This window comes from Acomys minous, assembly GCF_964271855.1.
Source record: "Acomys minous genome assembly, chromosome: 2".
Classification (NCBI taxonomy): Eukaryota; Metazoa; Chordata; class Mammalia; order Rodentia; family Muridae; genus Acomys; species Acomys minous.
Window position 1 is genome coordinate 81,975,127 of NC_140484.1, and position 15,409 is coordinate 81,990,535.

Below are 15,409 nucleotides of genomic sequence, written 5' to 3' on the forward strand. Positions count from 1 at the left end.
GAAGCCATTTGGATGTATATCTTTTAACTCTGATATTATTTTAATTTTTATGTTTTTAAATAAAACACCTTGTATAAATGCTTTATATAAAAGAAAGCACAAGAAACATTACATTTGTATTAAAGCAATTAAATATTATACTTATACCAAAGTTTTCTCATTGAGTTAGTTCCGATTGTACTATTCACTGAACATGTTTTATTTTTATTGAAGTGTATTTTGTTTACTGAGCACTGTAACTCTGTTACTAAGATCTGCAGATTGCTTACCTCTCACAACAACCCGTAGGCATCTATGTTCTTCCTCACGGCTTTGTCTCCAGTTTCATGAATGTATATTATGTCTTTATACTCTATGATCCACATATGCAAGAAGGCAGAAGTGGACATTGGTCTGGGCCTGAATGAATTTGGTGCAATAAAATGAGCTCCAGCTACATACATTATCTTGCAAACAATGTGACCACATTTTCTTTTTTGGTGAAAATAATTTCTCTGTGTGTAGACACCACATCTTCCTTAACCACTCCTATGTTTTTGGATATCAAGGTCTAGTCCTAATACAGATATTGCTGACATCTACAGTCACACGTAAATCATTAATATTTTCAATCCAATTGAATGGTATGCTTTGGGCATTAATTACACATAGTTTTGATATTTAAGGAAACTCCATACTGAAGTACAATAAAGGGTAGAATACTTTACATTCCCAACCCCACATTCTATGAGTAGTCTCTCATGGAAGCTTTATTCAAAGTGCTCCACTTTCAGTTAATGCTTTACTAATATTTTTAGCATCTAGAAAGATCATTTACTACTAAAGCCTGTATCTCAAAAGGAATTATGTGGTAGGATGTCAAATCAAGATACCAGGACTCTCCTTGGATCCTTCCATTCTAGACTGTTAAGATCTACTTCCAAGACCTAGTTATCTGATCTATGTTGATCTATTCAGACTACATGCACTCAAGGTAACCACTGATAAAAATATCACAATAGGATGTTCCTTTTTATGGAGTAAAAAGCCATACTACACTATTCTACTCCATTTTTTCACATTCTTTTCTTTTCTTTTCTTTTTTGACAGGATTTCACTGTGTAGCCTTGGCTGCACTGAGATGACTTCATAGGCCAGGCCAGCCTTGAACTCCCAGAGATCTGCATGTCTATATCTCTCCAACTGCTGAGATTAGAGGCGAGCAACACTGTGTCCTGCAGCTCATACTATCTTTTGCACTCATGTTTCATGACAATCCCTGATCCTTTGAAGCACTAATTTGTGCATGATCCATTTCTGCTGTTATCCATATTAGGTTGTTATCTCACCACGAAACAACCACTGAGCCCCAGCAGCTTACACAATTATAACTCCATCGGCAAAGAGGATTTCCTAGCAAGGAGGCAGACTATAGCAGTTACTGCAGCACAGACAGCTACACTAATCTATGGGCACAAACAAACATATTTAAAAGGGAAATGATGCCCAAACCTTCCATTCTATAAAACCATAGCAGCTCTCTCACCACTGGTATCTTAGATCTTCTCAGTTACTGGGGATGTTTTCCTGGATCATAGAGCAAGATATGACCTTCATGCTGTGCCTCTGTTCCTCAAATTGAGTTGTAAAATGGTTGATTATATACCTAACCACTGTGCTTTCTTTGTGTGAGTGTGTAGATCCTGACTTTTCAATATTGTATGAAAGGTAGCCCACAAATTAGGTAGACAGTGTGTGAGCATTCTCCAAAAACCCGATGGAAAGACCTGCTCCATCAATGGAAGCTAGTCAGCAGGCAGTGAGACTCCAGCTTGACCCCATCTGATTTCTTGATATTATGCAACTAAAGAAATGGGACTATTATCTACTTCAGCATTGCTAACAACAAGATCACACAGTCTTTAGAATTTGAGATGTCTATAAGACCTTGCTGGCCAACAACTCTGAGACACAAGCCAAACTCAGTCACTTAGCATTTAGAAGGCATATGTCTTTTTTGAATTCCTTATTTGGGATACCATATTTCAAATTATCTTACTTTAGACTCTTCATGGAGATTCTGCCTCAAATCTATACGTCACTCGATGATTATAATGATACAATCTAGGAGAAGAAACATTTTCTACATAGGATAAGCAGAATCTTGGAAGACCTACCACTCTCCCTTCTATCAGGGAACGTGTTTCCGGCAGAGTGACACATTAAGCAAAATATCTGGGCAAAGTTGGCACTATCTAGTAGAGCAGGGAAATATTCAATCACTTGTACCTGCAGATTCCTCACTAGAAAAAGATTCAAAACAGGGGTATGCATAGGAAACACTACCTTAAGAATTGAGAAGATCTTTGTACTCCAGATAAAATGTCAAGTGTCGACTGAAGAATGTTAGCTGAGCAAGGTGAGGAAACTTTGCCACTAGTCAATTGTCTTGTTTTCTCTTCTTCAGTTATTGCCTCAAAGGCTTATATTCAAGGTAAAGATAGAGTGATTGAACCATGTCGTATTGCAACCTTGAGAGCTTGGAAGCTCATAGAGGAACCTGGGAAAATAACTATTCCATTTACTAAAGTATTTCAAGGACCTGGGGAACCCTTCACAAAATTTTTACAGAGATTAGGATCCACTATGGACAGAGTGTTGCCAGATTCTGTAACCAAACAGACATCAAATCTTATAATGACTTATGAAAATACAAATATTAAATGTAAGAGGGTACTTAGACCATTAAAGGAAAGAAGAGCTCCATTAGATGATTGATTGGGTAAAGGAGACAGCTAATATTAACTCCCAGGAGTATCAAAATAATATTGCGAGACAAGCTATAGCCAGAGAGCCCAGATATTCTAATATCTAGTGCTTTAACTGTGTTGAATTGGTCATTTGCAATAAAACTGTAGAGATAAAAATCCCAGACCTCAAAATAATGAACACAATACCACACCCCCCCCCAAAAAGCACACCATAACTCATAAGAAAGAACAAGGAGGTTCTACCCATAATAGTAATAAGATGTCAACACTTCCAGGGTACTGTAGTCACTTTGAGAAAGGAAAACATTGGTCTAGGGATTGTCAAACTAAAAGAAATGTACAAGGCAATATCTTCCCAACAGGAAACAACAAGAGGGGCCCATCGACTCGGGGCCCTATAACAATGCCAGCCAAATTCCCTTTGCTAGTCCAAAAGTGACAGACCCACAGGAAAATGAGAACTAAGTATTAGTGATCTTATGCATACTACTGAAGACAGTGCAGCCTTAGATCTGGCTTCAATTGCCTCTTACCCTATATCTACAGGTTGAATGTTACAAATTAAATATTGGTGCTTTTGGTCCTTTGCCTTCAGGCAGAGTAGGATTGGTTCTGAGAAACAATTTTCTGACTTCTCATGGTTTTATTGTGCATCCTGGTAGTATAGATAGAGATTATAAATGTAAAAATGAAAATCATAACATGTGTAAAGAAAAAGATGAAAATTAATGCCAGGGACAGAATGGCTCAACTGTTTCCTTACAGTAAGGACAAAGGCTCTCCAGTAAAAAGGACTGGTGCAGATGAAAGCACAAGGACACCTGTGTTCTGACAAACAATAGTTAATGATCAGAGACCTAAATTATACAAATAAATGGTGTTAAAATAAAAGACTTAATGGACATAGGAGCTGATGAGTTAATCGTGTCTCAAAAGTCTTAGAACCCAAATTGGACACTTCAAAAGGTTTGTACCAAAATTATAAAAATTGGTAAATTATCTCAAATAAAACAAAATGTGCAGTGGCTGAAGTGTGTGACACCAGAAGGACAGACTGAAAAGCTAAGACCCTATGTGGCTGACATACCCAAAAATCTATGGGAAAATATATCTCTTACAATAATGATGTACTCAGATTAATATTCCTACAATTACAAAGAGAAACAATGTTAAAACTAGGGGTACAATGATATATACTTCTGGTGAAGATATTAATACAAGTAATCAAAAATGATCACAAGCAATGACCACTGTCCAACCTTAAAACTCCTCAAGTTTAGAGTGTCCAAATTTATAAGAGGGGCACTGCTGAAATACCAACAGCTCTGCCCTTAAAATAGATTTCAAACAGACCTATATGGCAGGGGCAGTGGCCCCTAACAAAAAAAAAAGTGTTACAGGCACTCTACTCTTTAGTAAAAAAACAACTAGAGGCTCAACATTTCAACAAATCTTCCAATCCCTAGAATTCCCCTGTTTTTGGTAAGAAAAAAAAATCAGGCTGGAGGAGAATGAGAATGGATTTGAGGGCCATAAACAAAGTAATTCAACCCATAGGTTCAGTCCAACCTAGAATTCCTTTGCCTCCATTGTTACCTAAGTCTTGGTATAAAATTACAATTGATTTAAAAGATTGTTTTTTCACAAAACCTCTACATAAAAAGAACAGAAAAAAGTTTGCATTCCCAGTACCTACTCTGAAGAGTAATTCTCCAATAAAGAGATATCAATGGGGATACTTCCACAAAAAAAATGTTAAATACCCCAACCTTATGCCAATATTTTGTATAACAACCATTAGAAATAAGGAAGGATAGCAGGCTACCAAGAAGAGACTTGATACCCTATGAGCATATACAGGGGGAGGAGGTCCCCCTCAGTCACAGTCATAGGGGAGGGGACTAAAAGGAAAATGGGAGGGAGGGAGGAATGGGAGGATACAAGGGATGGGATAACCATTGAGATGTAAAGAATAAATTAATAAAATATATTTAAAAAGAAATAATTTGTATAGTTTCCTCAATCTATCATTTACCATTACATAGATGATATTCTGCTAGCCACTTTTGATCCTAATGTTTTAAAAAATGTTTAAATAAACACAAAAAAATTCTACCATACTGGGGATTACAGATTGCTATAAAAAAATACAAAAAAGAGATTCAATTACCTATTTAGGCTATAAAATAACTAAACAAAAAAATGTGACCACAAAAGGTCCATTCTCTGTTGTCCATAGAGAATTTCTTAATGACTTTCAAAAATTAATAAAAGGTATTAACTGGTTAAGGCCTACAATTGGGTTAACTACCTATGAGTTAAGTAAATTGTTTCAAACATTACAAGGGATTCAGATTTAAACAGTCCAAGGTGTCTAACCACTAAAACAAAACAAAACAAAACAAAACAAAACAAAACACAAAAAGGTTAATTCTAATAGAACAAAAACTGCAAAAGACATATGTAGATAAAATTGATCCTAAACTTGGTTACATTCTGGTTATTATGCCTTCAAAACATTCTCCTACTGGGCTTCTTATTCAAAGAAAAGACAAAAATCATAAAATGGATATCATGGACAAATTAACAAAATAAAAAATTAAAACATCCATAAATTTTTTTCTAAATTGATTACAAAGAAAAAAATAAGGTCGCACCAACTGTCAAAAATGGACCCAGCAAAAATGGTAGTACTTCTTATTGATTCTGAGATTATGTCATTATGGCTAATAAAGATTGACAAAGAACTTGTAGTAACTATTTAAGAGACATTAATAATAGATACCCCCAAACAAACATAAACAGTTTATTTTTAAAAACTAATTAAATTCTTCCAAATATTGTAAAGAGGTTGCCAATTCCAGGGAAACCCACCTTATTCACTGATACAAATAAACTGTGTATGACTCATTATATATCTGATAAAATGACTAAAGTGATTAAAAGCCCATTTACATCAGTTCCAAAATGAAAATTGCATACTATCCTTATGGCATTGTTAGATTTTCCTAAATCTCTTAAAATAATTACTGACTCTAAATATACTAAAAATGTTGCTTTACTTATACAACTGATAAATTTACTCAAAATTAACTACATTATTTATAAAACTACAACAAGTGCATTACTCATATTCAATCCCAGACAGGTTTATAAGGTCTTTTGACACAAAGAAATAAAAAAAATCAACAAATTATTAATAGGTAATTTATTCAAAGCCTCAAATTTTCATAAAAACATCATGTTAATGATAAGGGGTTTAAAAATTCCCTATCACTTAAAAACAAGACAAAAAATAATTAAGAAGCGTCCTATATCTTCCTTGTATAATCAAATCCCATTACCTGCTGGAGTTCATCCTAAAGGTACAAAAAAATAATAAATAAATAAAATTTGACAGAAGGATGTGTTTCATTTTACAAAATTTAAAAAGATGAAGCAAGTCCATCATACCATAGACACATATTCAAGTCTTCAATGGGCAACTGCTTTAAGTTCTAAAAGGGCTGACTGTGTAATTTCTCATTTACTGAAAATAATGACAATTACGGGAGTACGTGCAGAAATTAAGACTGGCAATGGTCTTGCATATGTGTCCCTTAAGGTGAAAAATTCCTTATATATTATAATATAAAACATGTTCATAGTTTACCTCACAACCCCGCAGGGCAAGCTGTTCTGGAAATATCTAATCGTACCTTAAAAGAGATGCTTATTTTAAAAAAGGGAAGGGTAAAGACCCCAGGGGCTGATTAAATAATGCTTTGCTGACTCTAAATTTTCTTAATGTTAATGTGAAGGGACACTGGGTGGTAGAAACAACTGAGGAGCTGAGACAACCAATATTCTACAAAGATTTGTCAAATATAAAATAGAAACCTACAATAGTTTTGAGAATGGGTCATGGGTATGCATATGTTTCCGCAAGGAGTGAAAAAAATATGGTTACTAACAGAACTTACAAAGATTAGATCTGACCATTTCTTAGAACTTGACATTCTTTCATACAGCTTGGAAAACTAATGCCCTCTTCTGGCCTGTTGTTGTACATGCAGGCAGAGCCCTATATAATTTACAGAAAGCAGAACAATGATAAAGACAAAGCAGACAGCCTGGGTGATTTAACCTCAAAAGAATGCCTCTGGCACTGTGAGCAAGGTGCCCTAAGTGTTGTTTCCTTGAAAAATTATATATGTACAAATATACCTATACTAATGATTTCAAAAGTTTGCTTATTTTCAGAGCCAAAAAACAAGACAATGATAAAGAAAAAACAGGCAGCCTGGGTGATTTAACCTAAGGGGAAAAAATGCCTCTAGCACTGAGAACAAAAACAATGATAAAGACCAAACATCCACCTCTGGCGCTACTATTTTCTCAAAAAATTGCATACATATTAACAATAAAAGGGCTAGCCAAAAGGATCAATTGAATAAAAACTAAACAAAAACAGATACAGCTAACTTTTCCAGCGCTTGGCCAATATATTATTTTTCTAGGGTACCCAAAAGCTATTTTTCCCCTAAACAACATAAAGTAATTTTGAGAACTTGACAAACCTATTCCCAGTAGGTGGGTGTGGGTGTTTTCGGTGGGTTTCCAATGCTCATTTTTGCCTAAGAGGGTTAGCTAAATGTTAATAAAAGCTTCATTTTGGGATTTCTTTCTTCTATCTTTCTTTTTGTCTTATCTTTCTCTCCTACATAATATTAGGGGAAAAGGGTGAAAGGAGGGGAGGATATAGGTTTATAGAATAAAAGGTAGATTATTGATTGGTTTTGTTGTTGTTGTTGTTCTTGTTGTTGTTGTTGTTTTGTTTTGTTTTTTGAGACAGGGTTTCCCTGTGTAGCCTTGGCTTTCCTAGACTTGCTTTGTAGACCAGGCTGGCCTCCAACTCACAGTGATCGGCCTGCCTCTGACTCCTGAGTGCTGGGATTAAAGGTGTGCGCCGCCACCGCCCCGGGAAAGGTAGATTATTGAATCTACTAGCTTCAAATATCTTAGATTGGTATTGTAGATTGGTAAAAACTTAATACTATTTTGACTGATGGAAATTTGAGACTATTTTATTCAACTTTTGCTTCACATTGATAAAAACTTAAATTATATATTGTTATTCAATTTTTGCCTTATGAATTGTATGTTATATGTTAATAAAATCTTATTATATACTATATGTTAGTAGAAACTTAAGATTTTTGTTCAAAGTTTATTTAATGTATTTCTCGTGTGCCACTCATTTGAAAAGGTAATGCCTTATAAAAACTATTAATAACCTGTTCAGGAAGGTAGGAGATAAAAGTTAGTATTATTTACCTATACATCTTACTAGATACTAATTTACTTGATCATAGAACAAGTTTGTTTAGTTTCTTGTATATGTCTTGAAAGGAATAAATTGATAACTTTGAATATAGATAGAGAGATGATCTTCAAACTCTTCAGAGATCCACAGAATATGACATTTAATGATGGAGGGCTTTCCTGACAGAGACATCCACTCCTGGTTGCATTTCCATATACATCATTGAAGATGAGGGCAGCAAGAGATGAGGGTGACAGAATAGTCACTAGACTGAAGAACTGCTCTTATCTCTACTGCTGATGACAGACTGACTGTTCAATATGATCAGCAGTGATGCTGAGAAGTTGACAGTCCAGCTTTGCAGACACTACATGGAGCAGATTATCAAAATTCTAGCTTCACAAAGCAATTTGTTGGTTGTTTTGGGCCGATACGGCTAAAGACTGATTGCCTCAGTGATGGAGAGAATCCGGTGACTGTCCAAGTGATCAGCTCTCTCTGTCCTATCCACACATGGAAGTTGCCCAACATCACTTCATTTACATTAGAACGAATGCCCTTATTGGGTCTCTGATGGGATTGAGGACTAGATAGCCACAGTGTTAATATAAGCTTTACTTTAAGAATTAAAAACACGTGTATAGACTGATAACTGCAATTTAGAATGAAGATATTTTGTAAAAAAAAAAACTTTAGACAATAAAAACGGACACTCTTGGATAGGATAGTAGAACATTTTCTCCAAGGATCATAAATATAAAAGTACTGGGTTATGTATTTGATACCTGATGATTCTGTATATATGTATATTTGTGTATACAGTTTTTAATTATTATTATTTTAAATAAAAGGGGGATGAGTGGAAAGACTGCAGGCTTTGTCTTGTAAAGGCAGTCATGGCAGGCTTTGCCCCTTGGAAACACCATGGACACCCCACTGAGATTGATATTATGATAGACTGAGTGGAGCCATCCTGGCTCTGGAGTTCAGGAAATAACTGGAGATTCTGGCCAGAATATTGTGTTTATAACCAAACATCTATGGTAGGAGGGATCTAGAGGTGAGACCAGCCATTGAACCCTAGAGAGAGACACAAGCAGAGAGGAGAGGAGAAGGCTACTGGTTCGAAACTGGAGCGCAAGTGGATAGGGAAGAGGACGAGCATACAGGCCAGACCAGTGTACAGGCCAATGACACCTAGGGATCCGTCCCATGGAACAGATACCAGAAGCTTTGTTCTTGTTTCCCTTTAACCTTTTTTCCCTCTTATATATGATAGTGGGTTGTATAATAAAGTTTAATTGTTAAGAAACAAAGCCAACAGATATCTCCATAGATGAAGGAAGATTAAAAACTTCCTTCTTCTACCATGTTCCTTTGCTTCAACCATTTCCATTGTCTATTTCTTTTTTTAAGAGAGATTTAAGTATCCTCACTTGGGCCATCTTTGTTATTTATTTTATTTAAACAAGTGAATTATAGTATGGTTTTCCTGTACTATATGTCTAAAATCAGCTTAACAGGGTGTATATACCATATGTGTTTTTCTGGGTATGGGTTATCTCACTCAGGATAATCTTTTCCATTTGCCTGCAAATTTCAAGATTTCCTTGTTTTTAATAGCTGAGTAGTCTTCCATTGTGGAAATGAAGCACAGTTTCTTTTTCCCTCCTCCTCCTCCTCCTCCTCCTCCTCCTCCTCCTCCTCCTCCTCCTCCTCCTTCTTGGACACAGGGTTTCTCTGTGCCACATTGGTTGTCCTGGACTCACTTTGTAGACCAGGCTGGCTTCAAACTCACATTGAACCACCTGTTTCTGCCTCCCGAGTGCTGGGATAAAAGGCTTGTGCCACCATACCCTGCTCTTGATCCATTCTTAAGCTGAGGGAATCTAGCCTTCAGTCGAAGTTTCTTGTTTCTTTAAAGACTCACTTGTACCATGGGATGTCTCATGAGCGAGCATGTGATGTTGAATAGGGAGCAGACATGTGAATGGGCTAGTGATGGTTGGAAGGAGCAAATAGAACCCAATGGGCAGTAGGATAATGCTTTTGCACTGTTATTCCTTTGCTGGTCTTTGGTGGTGTAGGATGGTAGGAAATAATCAAACTTAGTGATAAAATTAATAAATTAGAAACAGAACAATTCAGAAAATCAACAAGACCAAGAGCTAGTTGAGAAAGTCAACAAGATAGATAAATCCTTAGCCAAACTAAGAGGGAAAGAGACAGTATCCAAATCAACAAAATCTGAAATGAAAAGAGAGTATAACAACAGACACTGAGGAAATATAAAGAATCATTAGGCCTTACATAGAAAGTCTGTATTCGGGCATAATCCATTCCCATTCCAGAGCTCCAATCCCTAGAGGAACATGGCAATCACTGTCTACATGCCAGACTTGTATCTGTACCAGGAATCTGGAGAAACACAGCAGTGATGAGCTACACTCCTCTCTCTCTCCCCTCCATCCACTGTTCTTTCCCCAGAAGCTGTCAGTCCCCAGGGATCATCAGGTGAGAACCCTCTGACCACAGTTTCCAGTCTGCCCTGTCATCCCACAAACCTAGCAGCAGAGAGCCCCACCCCATCACTATACACTCCAGTCAGGGTCCAGAGTGCAGCACTCATTTCCTGAGGCCCGTAGCAACCACTCAGGTCAGACCTGTGAGACTTTTACCTGCCTGCCTGCTTCCTGACTCAGGCAACTGGGCAAACACAGCAGCAGTGAGCTATGCCCTTCCCCTTGCATACTCTGTCTACTAGACTCACCCCTTTGTGCATTCCCAGAGACTAGGAGTCTCCAATTCTATGAGGTGAGACACATCTGAATATAATTCCCAGCCTACTTTGTCCTTCTAGGAAAACCTGGTAGAGGAAAGCCCTGCCTCATCTCCTGTGAAATCTATTCCTGTTACAGAGCAGTCTCCATTCCTGGAGGCCCACAGCAGCCAGGTCACTTCACAAGAACATCCATGATGTGCTAGGCTCCCCTGCCTGTTCTATCTCCCAGATCATGACCATTCCTGCATTACCAGAGACCTAGACCAGCAATGACCACCAGGGAAGACTACAATCCCCTCACTCCCAGCTACATAGTCCCTCTAAAACACTCCCAACAGAGGTCAATTTCACTTTCTCCCTAATGCTCCATTTTCTGACCCACAACTTGCACTGCATTAACTGAGGCCTGTCAATACCAGAGACAACCAGATGGCTAAAGGACAGTGTAAGATAACAGCTAACAAGAGCCGGAGCAATATGACAACACCAGAACATCTGGCTCAATATATCTGAACACAGGTGAAGAACCAAAAAATGACTTTAAATCTAGTTTCATGAACAAGATAAAAGCCTTTAAAGAACAAATGAATAAATTCTTTGAAGAATTACAGGGAAACACAATTAAACAGGTGAAGGAAATGCATTAAATTGTCTAAGATCTGACAATGGAAGTAGAAGCAATAAAGAAAGCAGAATATTAGGGAATCTTGGAGATAAAAATGTAAGAAAGAGAACAGGAAAAACAGACACAAACATCACTAACAGAATCCACAAGATGGAAGCGAGAATCTCAGGCATAGAACATATGACGAGGCTGGAAAATATGATAGAAGAAATTGATACTTCAAAGAAAGTGTTAAATCTAAAAGAATCTTGACAAAATATGTCTAGGAAATCTGCGATACTATGAAAATACCTAACCAACAAATAATAATAGGAATAGAAGAAAGTGAGGAGTCCCAGCTCCAAGGACCAGGAATTATTTTCAACAAAATTGGAGAAGAAAAATTCCCCAATCTAAAGAAAGAGATACCTATAAACATAAAGGAAGCATACAGGACACAAATTAGACTAGACAAGAAAAGAAAATTCACCCTTCCACATAATTAAAACAAAAGTTCTCCAGAAAAAGAAAGGATATTAACAGTGGCAAGAGAAAAAGGCCAACTAATGTATACACTCAGACCTATCATGATTTTTCAACAGAAATTCTAACACCCAGAAAGGACTGGGCAGATGTCTTGCAAACCCTAAGAGACCACTCCTGTCACCCCAGACCACCATACTCAGCAGAACTCTCAATCACCATAGATGGAGAAAAAACCATATTCCAAGACAAAACCATATTTAAACAAATCTATCCACAAATACAGCTTTAAAGGAAGTACTAGAATAAAAACTTCATTCCACGGAGGGTAACTATAGCAAGAAAATACAGGAAATTACCAACTACATACCAGCAAAACTAAAAGAAAACACACACACACACACTCACACACACACACACACACACCCTAATACCATCAACATAAAAATAACAGGAATTAACAATCTTTGGTCATTTTAAATCTCTCAACATCAATGGTCTTAACTCCATAATTAAAAGGTACAGGCTAACAGAAAGCTTGTGAAAATGTAATCCATCATTTTGATGCATATGAGAAACATACATCAGCAACAAAGATTCGCATCACCTAAATGAGAAGGGTTCAGAAAAACATTTTCCAAGCAAATGGACTCAAGAAGCAAGCTGGAATAGCCATTCGAGTACCTAGAAAATAGAAGTTCCACCAAAATTAATGAAAAGAGATGGGAAGGACACTACATACTCATCACAGGAAAATTTCACCTAGATAAAATCTCAATTCTGAACATCTACACTCCAAATGCAATGGTACTTTCATTCATAGGTACCATTTTAGGCTATGTGGGATATTTTGTCAGCCCATATAAATGTTCAGAGTATTTTTTTTATACCTGGGAGAATAGCATTTGAGTTTTCATGGAGGTTACTGTTCAATTTGAAACTGACTTGGTAGCCATTTTCACACTACTAACTCTTGCCATCATAAACATGGCATAGTTTTTAGTCTTCTAGTATCTTCTATAGTTTAGTGGCCATGATTGGCTTTCGTCAGTTTCTATCATGGGAAATTGTATTTTCTACTTCAGTTATGGCAAAATTCATGCTATCTACCATTCAATAGATTGCAAGTTGCCTTTCAGAGCATGAAATATATTATTCCAAGTTCTCCTGCTTTTTCACTTTTATGTTGTTCTACTGGATCTCCCTTTATATACCATGTGGCATTTATCTCTTGCAACATTCAATGTCACATTTGTTTCTTGTAGTTAGTGAATATACGGTTACATGGGTGGGACAGGTTTCATTGAATCTCTCTTCTTGATCTTAAAAATAATAAATACATCCTGTACATAAACAGGAATCTCTTCTGCAAAGTTTGAAACAATTTATTATGAGTTTATCGACAATGTCTTTAGCATGGAATTCTTTCCCTATTCTATGCTATAATTTACAGAGTTGTGTCTACGTTTGGTTTCTATTGCTCTGATAAGGACCATGAGTGCACTGGCTAGTTTTATGTCAACTTGATACAACCTAAAGTCATCTGAAAGGAGGGAAACTCAATAAAGAAAATGTCTTCATAAGATCAGGTTGTAGGTTAACTGTAAGGCATTTTCTTAATGATTGATGTGGGAGTTCCCAGCCTATTGTGCGTATGGTCATGCCTGGGCTGCTGGTCCTTGGTTTTATTAAAAAGCAGGTTGGGGAATCTATGATGAATAAACCAGCAAGTGGTACTCCTCCAAGGCCTTTGTATTAGTTGCTGCCCCAATATTTCAGAATGAATTACTTCAATAATGGACTATGATGTGGAAATGTGAGCCAAATAGACCCTACCCATTCCAACTTGCTTTTGGTCATGCTGTTTCAGCATAGCAATAGTAACCTTTGCTAAGGTTACTAAGACAGAAATTAGTGCCACAATCATGTGGTATTGCTGTGGGAGACCTAACCATGTTCTTTTGGGAAAGACTATGGAAGGACTTTGAGACTTTGGGGTAGAAAATCCACTGAATGTTGAGAGACCGATTGGCTGTTCTGTAGGAGGCTGGAAAATAAGGATGTTGAGAGTAGTATAGACAATGAAGACCTGGTCTATGAAGTTTCAGAGGGAAATGAAGACTTTCCCAAGTCATTTGTATAAGAAATCAGTGATGTGTTGTCAGCTGGAATTCAAGAACCATAGTCTCTGTTGAGAAGTCAGGTGTAATTCTGATCTGTCTGCCTTTATATGTTACTTGTCCTTTTTTCTTTGCTGCTTTTAATATTTTTCCATATATTCAGTGTTTGATTATTATGTGGCAGCGGGGTATGTTTTTTCTGGTCTAGTCTATTTGGTGTTCTGTAATCCTCTTGAATGTTAAAGGCATCCATTTCATTAGGTTGGTGAAATTTTCTTCTATGATTTTCTTGAAAATATTTTCTGGTCCTTGGAGCCGGGAACCTCCTTTTTTGGCTATTCCTATTATTCTTAAATTTCATCTTTTTAGGGTGTCCTTGATTTCCTTAATGTTTTGTGTTAAGAATTTTTATCAATTTAATATTTTATTTGAAAGATGGATTGATTTCTTCAACTGTACGTAATGCGCTGTGATTCTCTCCCCCAATCTTTTATATTCTGTTGGTCATACTTACCCCTGTAGTTCCTCCTCTCTTCTCTAAGTTTTCCATCTCCAGGTTTTTCCTTTCAGTTTGTGTTTTCTTTATTTATTCTATTTCCATTTTAATGTCATAAGCTATTTTACTCATTCATCTGCTTGACTGTATTTTCTGAATTTCTTTGAGAGAGTTATTGTGGGAAGGATTGTAAGCTTTGTGGGCTTTGCCCTTGAACACACCATGGATACTCTCTGAGATTAACATTGAGATAGACTGGGTGGAGCCATCCTGGGCCTGGAATTCAGGAAGTGGACCTGGGGACTCCACCTGGACTATTGTGTTTCTAATCGTCCCTCAATGGGAGAGAGAGACCACCCCTTACACATGACAGACAGGCAGACAGAGAGAGGACAGAGGAACAACAGGGTCAGACTGGGCTTGAGCGCATGTGGATCGGCAAGAGGATCAGCGAACAGGCCAGAGACACCAAGGGACCCATCCTGTGAAACAGATACCAGAAGGTTCACTCTTTTTTTCTTTAACCATTTTTCCCTTTTGTGTAAGGTAGTTGGGTTGTATAATAAAGTTTAATTGCTAAAAAAACAGAGCCAACAAGTTATTTGTTTCCTCCATGAACTCATAAACAGAACTTTAAAGTAATTTTTCTGTGTTTCAGCTACATTAAAATATCCAGATTTTTTCTTTGTTTGGTTCTCTCTCTCTCTCTCTCTCTCTCTCTCTCTCTCTCTCTCTCTCTCTCTCTGTGTGTGTGTGTGTGTGTGTGTGTGTGTGTGTGTGTGTGTGTGTGTTTCTGGGATCCACGTTGTCCTGGCTTTTGTTTACGGTGTTCTTACCCTGGCCTTTAGTCATCTGTTTATTCATGGTTT

At 37.0% G+C, this 15,409-nt stretch overlaps 1 protein-coding gene across 2 annotated transcripts in view; it reads right to left on the reverse strand.

The window, feature by feature from the left end:
* Nucleotides 1–15,409, reverse strand: part of LOC311592605 (uncharacterized protein) — a 141,180-nt gene that overhangs the window by 84,587 nt on the left and 41,184 nt on the right. The window lies entirely within an intron of this gene.